We start from the raw sequence: 10,744 nt of genomic DNA on the forward strand, positions 1-10,744 counted from the left end.
TCAATAACAATCTGCATGAAATAGAAGCAGTGTTGGACCTGGCAAGTGGCCATTGCCGGTTGGAGTTGGGATTCCATGTAAAAAAAGTTTCAGAGAAATCCCCTACCAATATACCAGTAAGCCAAATTAGTAATCTTTGCCATCATTGTTTTCAACATTAAATCCTTGCTTGAGTCGTAGCTGCAACGGTTCCAACACTCCTTTAACCCACTCTAATTTGGGACACCCTGCAATATAAAGCTTCTTCAATGACATTACATGTTCCACACCAAAAAGCTCTTGTATCTCATGACATTTACGAACACGTAGTTCTCTGCATAGTTACCGAATTCGAATTCGAATTCGATTCGATACGATAAAAATTCGAACGAAAAAAATTCAATTCGCAAAAAATTCGATAATAGACATCATAAAAATAGCTTTTTTATTAAATTTTTCTCAATTTATTTTGAATTATGAATATTTTTTATTAATTTTAAATAATATAACAATCTTAGAAATAAAATTATCTAAAAAATTTACTATTCATTTTTTCTCTCCAAAACATCAATCCCTCCATAAATAAAACCTAATTACTTAAAATTAAGTTTCGGTTTCCAAGATTGAAAAAAAAAAATTCTAATATCAATTTTACCTTCTATTTTGTTCTGTCTTTTTAACTTTTTATTTTTCTTCTTTATATATGCCAACTCTACTTATTTCTATTCATAGAATCTTATAAAAGTGAAAGAATAAACTACTTTCACTTATTTTCTGTTTTTTTCCTAAATTGAAAATTGAAAAAACAGATTTTTCTTAATTTCACTGATATTTTCCATTTTTGTTTTCTCTATCCGAGCAAGGGAAATTAGAAATGTTCTCTAATAGTTGGAAATACTACTACGAGGCTCACCTAATACCAAGCCCATCCACGTCACTTCAACTACGAGGCTCATCTAATACCAAGCCCATCCACGTCACTTCTATTATTTGGGAAAAGAAACCAATCACTGAACCGAACCGAATTTAACCGTATTAATCACCGAACCGAATCGAACTGCCGAATATTCGAATTTTTCAAGCCGATTCGGCCGAATTTGGTAACTATGGTTCTCTGAGCTTTGTGAGCTTCCCCAGGCCTTCTATGCCCTTTATCTCGTCACAGCCTACAACCCACAACTGCTTTAAAGATATCAAGGGTTCAAAACTGATGTCGAGAAACTCAAGCTTTCCCAAACCAGTAAACCCGCCTATCTGCCTCAATTCTGAACAACACTGTAAAGTCAGAGTTTGAAGATTGGGGCAAATGCCCAGCGGAAAGCCTGCCTCCAATATTTTTGTCCATGACATCCATAGCTCCCGAAGACCAAACATGCAATTGTCATCGGTGGATGACAATTTATCCAACTGTCTTTCCCCTGTTTCTCCTTCAACCCTTTTGAATGGAAGTTCAATCAACGGGCATTTATCTACACTTAAAATCTCCAGAGACTTCATCATAGCGAAATCTTGTGTTAAGTATTCTATCCCACATTTCCATAATTTCAACTTTTTCAACGGACTCGACGGTCCAAAAGAATCTGGCAGGCGTGTCAGTTTCCGTGATCCAGTGACTGACAAATCATCCAAGCTCTTGAGGTAACCGAGGCAAGGTGGCAGCTCCTCCAACAAATCCTCTGTGAACAAATCCCCTCCTAATGTCATAACTCTCAAGTTGCAGAGTTCACCCATACCTCCTGGCAATTCTTTTAAATCTGTTCCCTCCCGTAATAATTCTCCTAAGTGTCTTTGTCGTGCAACTTGGGATGGCAATTCTTTCACCTCCTTACATGATGAAAGATCCAAGAATTCCATAGTGGTAATGTTTCCAATTGCTTTATTGGAAATGATCAAATTGGAGCAATTGCAGAACGATAGATGTTTGAGTCGACTTAAATGCCCAAAACTATCTGGAAGCTTTTGCAAGCTGGAAGCACTTGTCAAATCGATGTGCTCGAGAGTTGTAAGCTTTCCGAAGGAATCAGGCAGCAACATCATTTTCTCACACCCTTTTAACTCCAAGTATTTCAAGGAGCGAAGGTAAGAAAATTCTTCAGGCAAACTTTCCAGTGGGATGCCGTGGAAATGTGGACGACAAATGATGATCTTTTCCAGATGCTTCAGTTGCCCTTGACCTATCAAAAAGATGTATGTGACAATTTTCGATTACAGATGGAATTTGTAATGAAATTAAGAAAGGTCAATAAACATAACTGAGATTGACGTTTCCACAATATCTCTAATTGCCCCCGACGTTTCCACAATATCTCTAATTGCCACCCCCGACCCCCCCCGCGACGTTTCCACAATATCTCTAATGAACTGGATACCGTTGTTCTCTAGCATGCAGCTTATGACTCTCATATGCCACCAGATGCCCATCTTGCACAAGAACCCCTCCTATCACAAAATATGAAGCATATGTGTTCACCTCAAACAGTCTTCAAAGTCAGATAACTTCAGTATCAGTGTTGTAACCAACCTCTTCTTCAAATCTTCAAATGTTGCTCAACACTTCTTCGTCCAACTCCATCGCTTTTCCTTCTTCAAAAGGTTTGTCAGTGGCAATGTCACTTTGGAGTACCCCTCTATAAACTTTCGTTGGTAGTTGGTCATCCCCAAAAACACCCTCATCTCATGGGAATTCTTCGATTCGGCCCAGTCCTCTATCGCCTTCACTTTTCTCAGCGCCATCTGTATTTGTCCTTGACCCACAATGTGTCCAAGGAACAAAATCTTGGTTTGGGAAAACATACACTTTGACTTTTTCAAGTACAACTGATTCTTTTTCAGCACCTCAAACACCAAAACTAAGTGCTTCTTATGATCCTCCATGTTATCACTGAATATCACGATATCGTTCAAGTATACTACTATGAACGAATCCAAATATGGACATAATACATCATTCATCAAAGTGAAAAATGTAGTAGGAGCGTTGCACAACCCGAAAAGCATAACAAGGAATTCAAAACTCCCATATCTCGTCACAATCACGGTCTTCTTCTCATCTCCCTCTGCTATCCACACCTGATAATACCCATGGGGCCTTTGCAAGCTTATCAAATCAATCCACATCAAGTGGAAAGGGATATATTTTCTTTATCATCTCCTTGTTAAGAGCACAATAATCAAAGCACATCCACAACTCATTCATATATTTCTTCCATTGGATCAATACCAGAGCACCATTTGGGGACCTTGAATGTCATATGAAGCTTTCATCAGCCAAATCCTTCAACTTTCATTTCAATTCCTCCAATTCTGGACCTGACAAACGATAAGGAGCTTTTGCCAGAGGTTGCTTCCCTGGCTCTAGCTCAATGCTATGGTCCACTGCACGCTTTGGTGGAAGTGCTTTTGGCAACTCATTAGGCATCAAATCTACATGTTTCCAATACATGGGAAATCTCAGTTGGAATAGGCATCCCCACTCCATCATCACTTTCAACTCCCCTGATGGTTGTCACATATGTCTCCAGATTTGAATCTTGCGTCGCCTTACTCATGCTTAGTGCAAAAACATGTTGCACCTTTACTTCCTTTCTTTGCTTACGAGTCAGCAAAGTCCAAGTTCGTGAGCCTCCAGTCGACATGATGTCATCGCAAAACGGAACAATAATTGCCTTATTACCTTTCAAAACATCATGCCCCAATATCATATCAAAGTCATTCATTTCCATCACCATGAAGTCCAATCGATCCTGCTACTTTGAATTGGCACTTCATCTGCCAATCCCGACACTTTAGCCTTTGAGTTCACTGCCTTAACCTCCACATCAGTTGGCACAATTTGTAGCCCAACTTATCTTGCCAACCTTGTCATCATAAAGTTGTGTGTGGCACCCGTGTCGACCAAAGCTTGGATGGTTTTGCCATGAACCTTCAAGTCAAGAAACCCCAAACTATGCATCCAAGATTTCTTTTGTTCAAAAACTTCAAACTGCATTCATACCTGGTCTTTGCATTTTGTTGTTGTACTGGGCTCTAAAACCATCTGTCATGACCCCATATTTTTATTTTTATTTTTCGAGTTGGGCGACGTGCGACACCCGCTAAACGACCCCAACTATCGTTTTCCTTTACGTTTTCCAGACTACGACTACTTAGTTTTTCTTTCATCATTATTAAACAGTTAAGTGCGGAATACTTAACAAAAACAATCACAACACTTTATACATGCATGAGACACAATATTCTTCAATAATTCATCTTTCTGTAAAATTCTGAAAAATTTACAATTCATTGGGGAGACTATCTCTCAACCCGGTTCATAAGTTTACAACTTCCTTGGTGTGCTGCCTAGTCGGTCGACACGCCCTGCTGCACTACCCGACCACCTCTGCCATCCGTTTCGCGCTGCCCAATCCTGGACGCTCAACCCAGTCGTGTCATGCGGCCCAACCGTGTTGGCCACCGTCTCTGTCCGCCCACCTACGCCTGCGCCTGCCCAACTATTTGCCAACGCCACCCCATTTTGTGCGAGAATTTGGTGCGCCCACCCTGCGGCCCACCCAACCTATGCACCGACCGATTGATCATTGATGGATCAATGCTCCTCCTCCAAGTCATCATCCCATATATATATGGTCGCCCACGTTTTAATTTTGCAATTGGTAACCCTTTTAAATCCATCTTTCAGATCATATAAGTGTTCCAATTTTACTACGCGTTTATGCAAGTTATTTTCCTCAAAAGGTTTAATCGGTTGCTTTTCATGTTCATCCTCATCAATAATATGGTTAGAGTAAGACCCTTTTGATGTTAGAAAACTCAAGATGTCACTATCATCATTAAACACACGCCAATTAGTTATGTTGTCTGGAATGGAGAGGCGAAAAATCAATTCAATTAAAAATTTATCAAGACTAAAATGCTCATGTGGAATGAGTTTGGAAGCAATGTTTGGTAGGAGGTCAGCACTAGCATTATGTATTCTTGGGATAGGAGCTATATTGAATGCAATGAAATGGGAAGTTAGGTCTTGGATCAAGGATTGATAATGCTTAAGGTGACTAAAAACATAATGGATGTTGTTACTAATTTGTTTGATTACAATCTCCGAGTCACCAAAAAATTTAAGATATTTGACATCAAGACTAATGGCCTTTTGTAAGCCTTGTACCAATGCTTCATATTCAGCAATGTTGTTGGTACAATCAAATTCCAATCTGCATGCAAGCATAGTTTTTTCACCCTCAGGGTTTACTAGGATGCAACCAGCTCATTCACTGTCATTAGATTTGGATCCATCAAAATAAAGAGTCCATGCTTATTTACAAGGTTTTCTACAATATTAATACACTTAGATGAATCTGTTTGGGAAAAAATTTCAATTTGAGATGAAACAGAATCAACTAAAAAGGGAGATTTTTGTGCTTGAAAATTGCCAAAGAAAGATTCAAAAGAGTAACTTCCAAGAATGTTGTTTGTAAATACTATTGGTTCATTTTCCTCATCAAAATCAGTCACTGAATATTTCATATGTTTCTCCCTATCAACACGAATTTGATTGGGTTTTCCATTGTAGGGAAGCCACATGTGTGACCAATCAGTTGCAAAGTAACCATGTATTTTTTCAAACTAGTCTCTACTTAGAATGAGACCATATAATTTAAGAATGTCTACAACTAATATATCTATTATTTGACAAATATTTGAATTGGAAGATAACCTGATTAAAACAAAATTCATTTCTCCCAAAACTTTGACTTTTGTGCGATCTAATTGAACAATCTGAACAACATATTTCTGTGGTGAAATATTTAATTTAAGACACACCGCATAAGGCATGACATTTGATGATGCACCAGAATCTACTAGACAATTGTGAACATTCTTGTTAAAAATCTCAAAAGTCAATAAAAAGGGAGGAGTATGGGAATTTGATCTATCTCCAATTAGAATAGCATCTAATGGGTCAATTTTATTTGAAGAGACATTAGGAGGTTTTCCTTTCCCTTTTGATGCTTTTGCAATGACAGCAGTAGGAAATGGAAATGCGGGAACTGCATTCAATTCTTTAAGTAAAAGATTATGTTTTTGTTTTAATTTACTAACCTCATAAAGGGAAATGTTGACTTTGACCTTTTTCATGTCTGCCTCAACATCGGGGAAAATCGCCCGGTAGGGACCTTAGAGCAGATCCTTTTATGTTTGGATTGGTGGCTTCGATTGGGGATTATGGGACCAGTTTCCCTTAATATAAATGATAAAAATGGATGAAGTATGTATGTGTGAAACTTATGATTAATGAAACTTGAGAATAAAGAAATATATAAATTAGCTATTAATATATCTATCTCAGGAAAGCTTATTTTATATATGTGATTTAAATATAATTTCATAAACAATAAGGCAATATAGATTATCAAATGATCATGAAGTTAAAACAGTGAATGATAGCTAAAATTTAATTAAATAGTTAATTAAATTTTGTTGATAAAACTTATCACATATATGATTTCGTTGTTTATACATACAATATATGATTTCAATCGTACATGACAATAATGAAGAATGCAAGATCGCTTTCATTCATGCATGTAGTAAAAATAAATTGAATATCCACTTAACTCATAAAACACAGGAAAAATAAACAGATAATAGTAACAAATCTATTATGAATATGTTTATGAGAAAAACAACATTGGTTTAGCCTTCTATTAAGATTACTTGAGTTACAATAGTGTAAACAAAATATTTCTCCACAAAATTCAGAACCCCTTCTTCATCGAAATGAATGGGATTTATAGTTTTCAAATAAAATACAAATATAAAAAAGTAGAATAAAATTCTGGAGCCGTTTTAACAAACATCGCTTAAAATAAAACAATCAAACAATTTTAGATTTTGTTACAACAATCCAGCTAAGACTTTGAAGATGAATGTCCTCCCATACGCTACCATAGTTCATAGATATCTATCATAGGCTTCAATTCGGGTGGAGACTGTGGTTGAATGCACATCTGACCAGTGAATATCGTATCCCTGAGTGCTGGAAGCATATGAGTGGCCATGTTGGATAGACATCTTAGCATTAACCACTGACTATGAGGTTTAACTTCAAATGCCAATGGCATTCTAAGTTAACCTTTGACATTTTATCGATGCTTTCAGCGTTCTTCCTTGATAATTCTTACGATGTATTGGTCAATAATTTAATATCAGGTAGATTTCCCTTGAGTCAGTCTGGAATAAGGTTGGTCTGCAGTAAATTCTCATTGATATATTCAGTGAGGTCGTTAGAAATATCCCTGGCACTGAATATCGTAGTCTTTGCATGTTTAAGTCTTATTTCCCAATATGGGAAGACTATCTCCTTTTGTGACTCTTAAATTATAGGGAGATTGGCTAATCTCCCTTCAACACTTTCTTGCCATGTTATATAATCAAGATTTTCTCCTCAATTTACTCAAAGTATGTCCTCAAATCGAACGACTGATTCACCAATGTATTGGTTGTTTTACATAAATCATGAATAATGGCTAACTTTTGACAAAAAAGTAATATGTTGTTGAACAAGGAGATTATTTAATTCTCGTGCTTCCTTTTTGAATTTAGCCAATTCAGGATTAATCTTCAATTGTTCAATACTACGTTGCAACTCTTGGATTTGATTATCCCGAATTTTCAAATCAGATTCATGTTGAAGCTTCAATGCATATTTTTTTTTTTGAAGTTCTGCAAGTTGTGCCTGCCACTGTTGAAAAATAATTTGGTTTTCATTCTCCATACCTTGTTCCAACTACATAATTCTTTCATCCTTTCCTTTTATAAGTTGTTGTACTTCGATGGCCTTGTCTATGGTAGCAGAAGCATATGCTCCTGAAAACTATGAGAGCCTCCCGAGGTCCTCTGTAGGAGTAGATTGAGGGCTTTTACATACTACTTCAAATGAAGTATTTTCAGGGACTAAGGCTTGGGTTTGATCAATATTCCTTCTTTTCCTTTGTATTTTTACAATAGCTTTATGTTATGGACTGTAAAATATGTCAAGAGGAGGAATCTCTTCTACCCTCAAAACGACCTTGGGGGTCGAGAATTTCGGGATTATTTTTATGCCATTAGTGTTCAAAGGCTTGTCGGAAGTCCCAGTAGTAAGTGGGGTTTTTATATAATTTCAGGAGTATGTGAAACTTTCTCCTGCAATGGAGTCTTTAGATCTTGAGGCCCTATTTCTTGAATAACTTGATTAAATTGTTCCCATATTGCATCAAGTTTTTTATCTAACAAAGTTTCTTCCGCTTGGGAATAAGAGGAAGTACCTGTCTCTTTTACCTGGGATACATCTGTAACATGTGTTGAAATAGCCAAGACTTTATCGTGTTCTGTCTTTTGGCTAGGGAACTTCAATAAATCCATAGGCAAGTGAGCTATCATTTTATCTTTGTATTGATTAAATTGAGTTATCTCCTCTGGAGTGAAATGTGTTGTTGCTAGTTTCACAACCATTAAATAGGCAGAGGTTGATTCAAATAAGTAATCAAAATTATCCAGCTTACGCATAAATTCCTTGATACTTGACCATGTAGTGACATTCTTAGTAGTTCCATTATGATCATATTGCCTATTTGGAATAGTTGCGAAGTTTAAACTCTCAATCTCTTCAATCTCAAGACCAGCATGTTTATAATTATCTAGAGCATACACACCACATTCAATAGGAAAAGTAGGCCACATTGTATTATTAGCATGACTCGGGTCCTTTGAAAGACCATGTCATATGGTTTGTTAAGTTATTTCTCGGGCAAGAAGTTTATCAGGGATGTATAGGGGAAAAACATGGGATGTGAAAGACTACCAAAGATCTAGACATAAGTGAATGATTCTTCTCCAAACTAGTTCCCAATTGATAACAAATCATTGTTAGCTTCAGGTGAAACCCTAGGGGCCTTCTCATCAAAGACACTTTGGTGGATGGGAAACATTACTCTATGGAAAATTTTATATAAATGAGGGTGAAATTTTGATTCCCAGAGTATGTCATGATAAATATGGATAGGAGTAGGGTCTTCTATAGTCCATCTCCATCCCATAGAAGTAAAATCAGAGGTGAAATAGATGGCATCCATTATATAGGCACTCATATAAAAAGGGGGAACCACGTTCTGTAAAAATATGTGTTTTCTCCTATAATTCATGATTTGAGTGGTTATATTGTCAGACAATATGTTTCCCCAATCCATAATATATCCATTAGAGGCAGCATCAATGAGTGGTACCCATTTGTCGGAGAATTTCTGTGTATCAGGGTAACCATAGATCCTACATAACATAACGTTATTTGACAGTATGAACCAGCAAGGGAAGCAATATAATACATACCCTTATCTTCTCGCTTATGTTTGTTAGGATCTCTTCTTTAGTTTCTGATGGGATTTGATTGATGCTCATTCTCCTTCATGAAATTCTATATAAAATTCTTGTTATATTTTTGTTTAGGTTGTGGTAGATGATACATTTTTCTCAAATCGTTGTTGTTGAATGACCCAATGATTGTTTGCTTCTTATTCATGAAATTTCATTGTGCAATGTTCATATGATCAATACCATTTAATCATATATGTATAAGGAAGGATCTTGGGTCGGGCTGCAATCCTATGCAAAAATGAATTGGCGACATCACTATAGGTAGTTTCAGAGATCGAGGTAGAATCATTGGTCATAGTTGTTTTCTCTATTACCCTGGGTCCTTCATCTTCAAAAAGCTTATAAATAGCTTCCCAAGAGGAGCTTCAAACATCTGGAGAACAGGTTGTATCTGAGAATAATGCAGGAATTTCGATAGTTTCAAGCAAAGAAGCGACTAGTTGCTATTGAACAATGGGTTTCTTCCTTGCTTTAGCTACCCTAGACATTTGTAATGAATTTTTCTCGTCAAGACTGGCCTATAATGGAAAACACAAAAATAAGAGGAAATTTCTGATCCAGAGAGTTCTTTAGGGCAAATAACTATTTTCCATAACAATCCATGTCTTTATCAGCAAATCCCGGCGACATCAAGCTGCAATGATTAAATTGTTTGAAACTTCAAAAAACATAAATCTGTTGCTTTTAGCCATTAAATGATAAACATATATTCACATGGGCTTTGTACATGTCATCATATTGACGGATTTTATCGAGGAAATCCTAGGGATGCACCTTTAAAACTTGTGATATCTTCACCTTGAATCCAATAGACGTTATTCAAAGATATAATGATTATGAGTTGTAAGCGAGAAGAGACATCTGAGGTTCTATATCGAGGATGAAATATCGAAGATTTTAAAGGAGTTCCCCCAGTTATAAAAGTTCTGATATGGATAGGAGGCAAATATTGGAGGATGGGGGACATCAAAGGATATTAGAGGTATTAGATATCAGAGGTTTTAAAGTGGCGCTTACTCTTAAAGTTCTGATAAATGGAAGCTCCAATATACTACATGGTAGTTTTGTGGGGCCAGGCTTTTCTTTATTATATCCATAAAATTGTGTTTATATAACATTAGACTTAAAGTATCAGAAATTTTTAATCACGGGAAAGTTTTATCGCAACTTTATTATAAGTAATGTTGTGATATTTTAATATTTTTGATAGAACACTTCCGTTAATACATTTTAAACAAAAACCTATTGGATTATTTGTGAATACTGTATTTATGGGGTTAAACTCTGATATGGAAGCTCTAATAAGGGATATTTTCTTATTCAAAGGTGTTTTGGTGACAAATACTAAAAATTT

The sequence above is a fragment of the Pinus tabuliformis genome, chromosome 1_1, assembly GCF_031772625.1.
Source record: "Pinus tabuliformis cultivar Carrire ecotype Pingquan chromosome 1_1, CPIR1, whole genome shotgun sequence".
In the NCBI taxonomy this organism is placed as follows: domain Eukaryota; kingdom Viridiplantae; phylum Streptophyta; class Pinopsida; order Pinales; family Pinaceae; genus Pinus; species Pinus tabuliformis.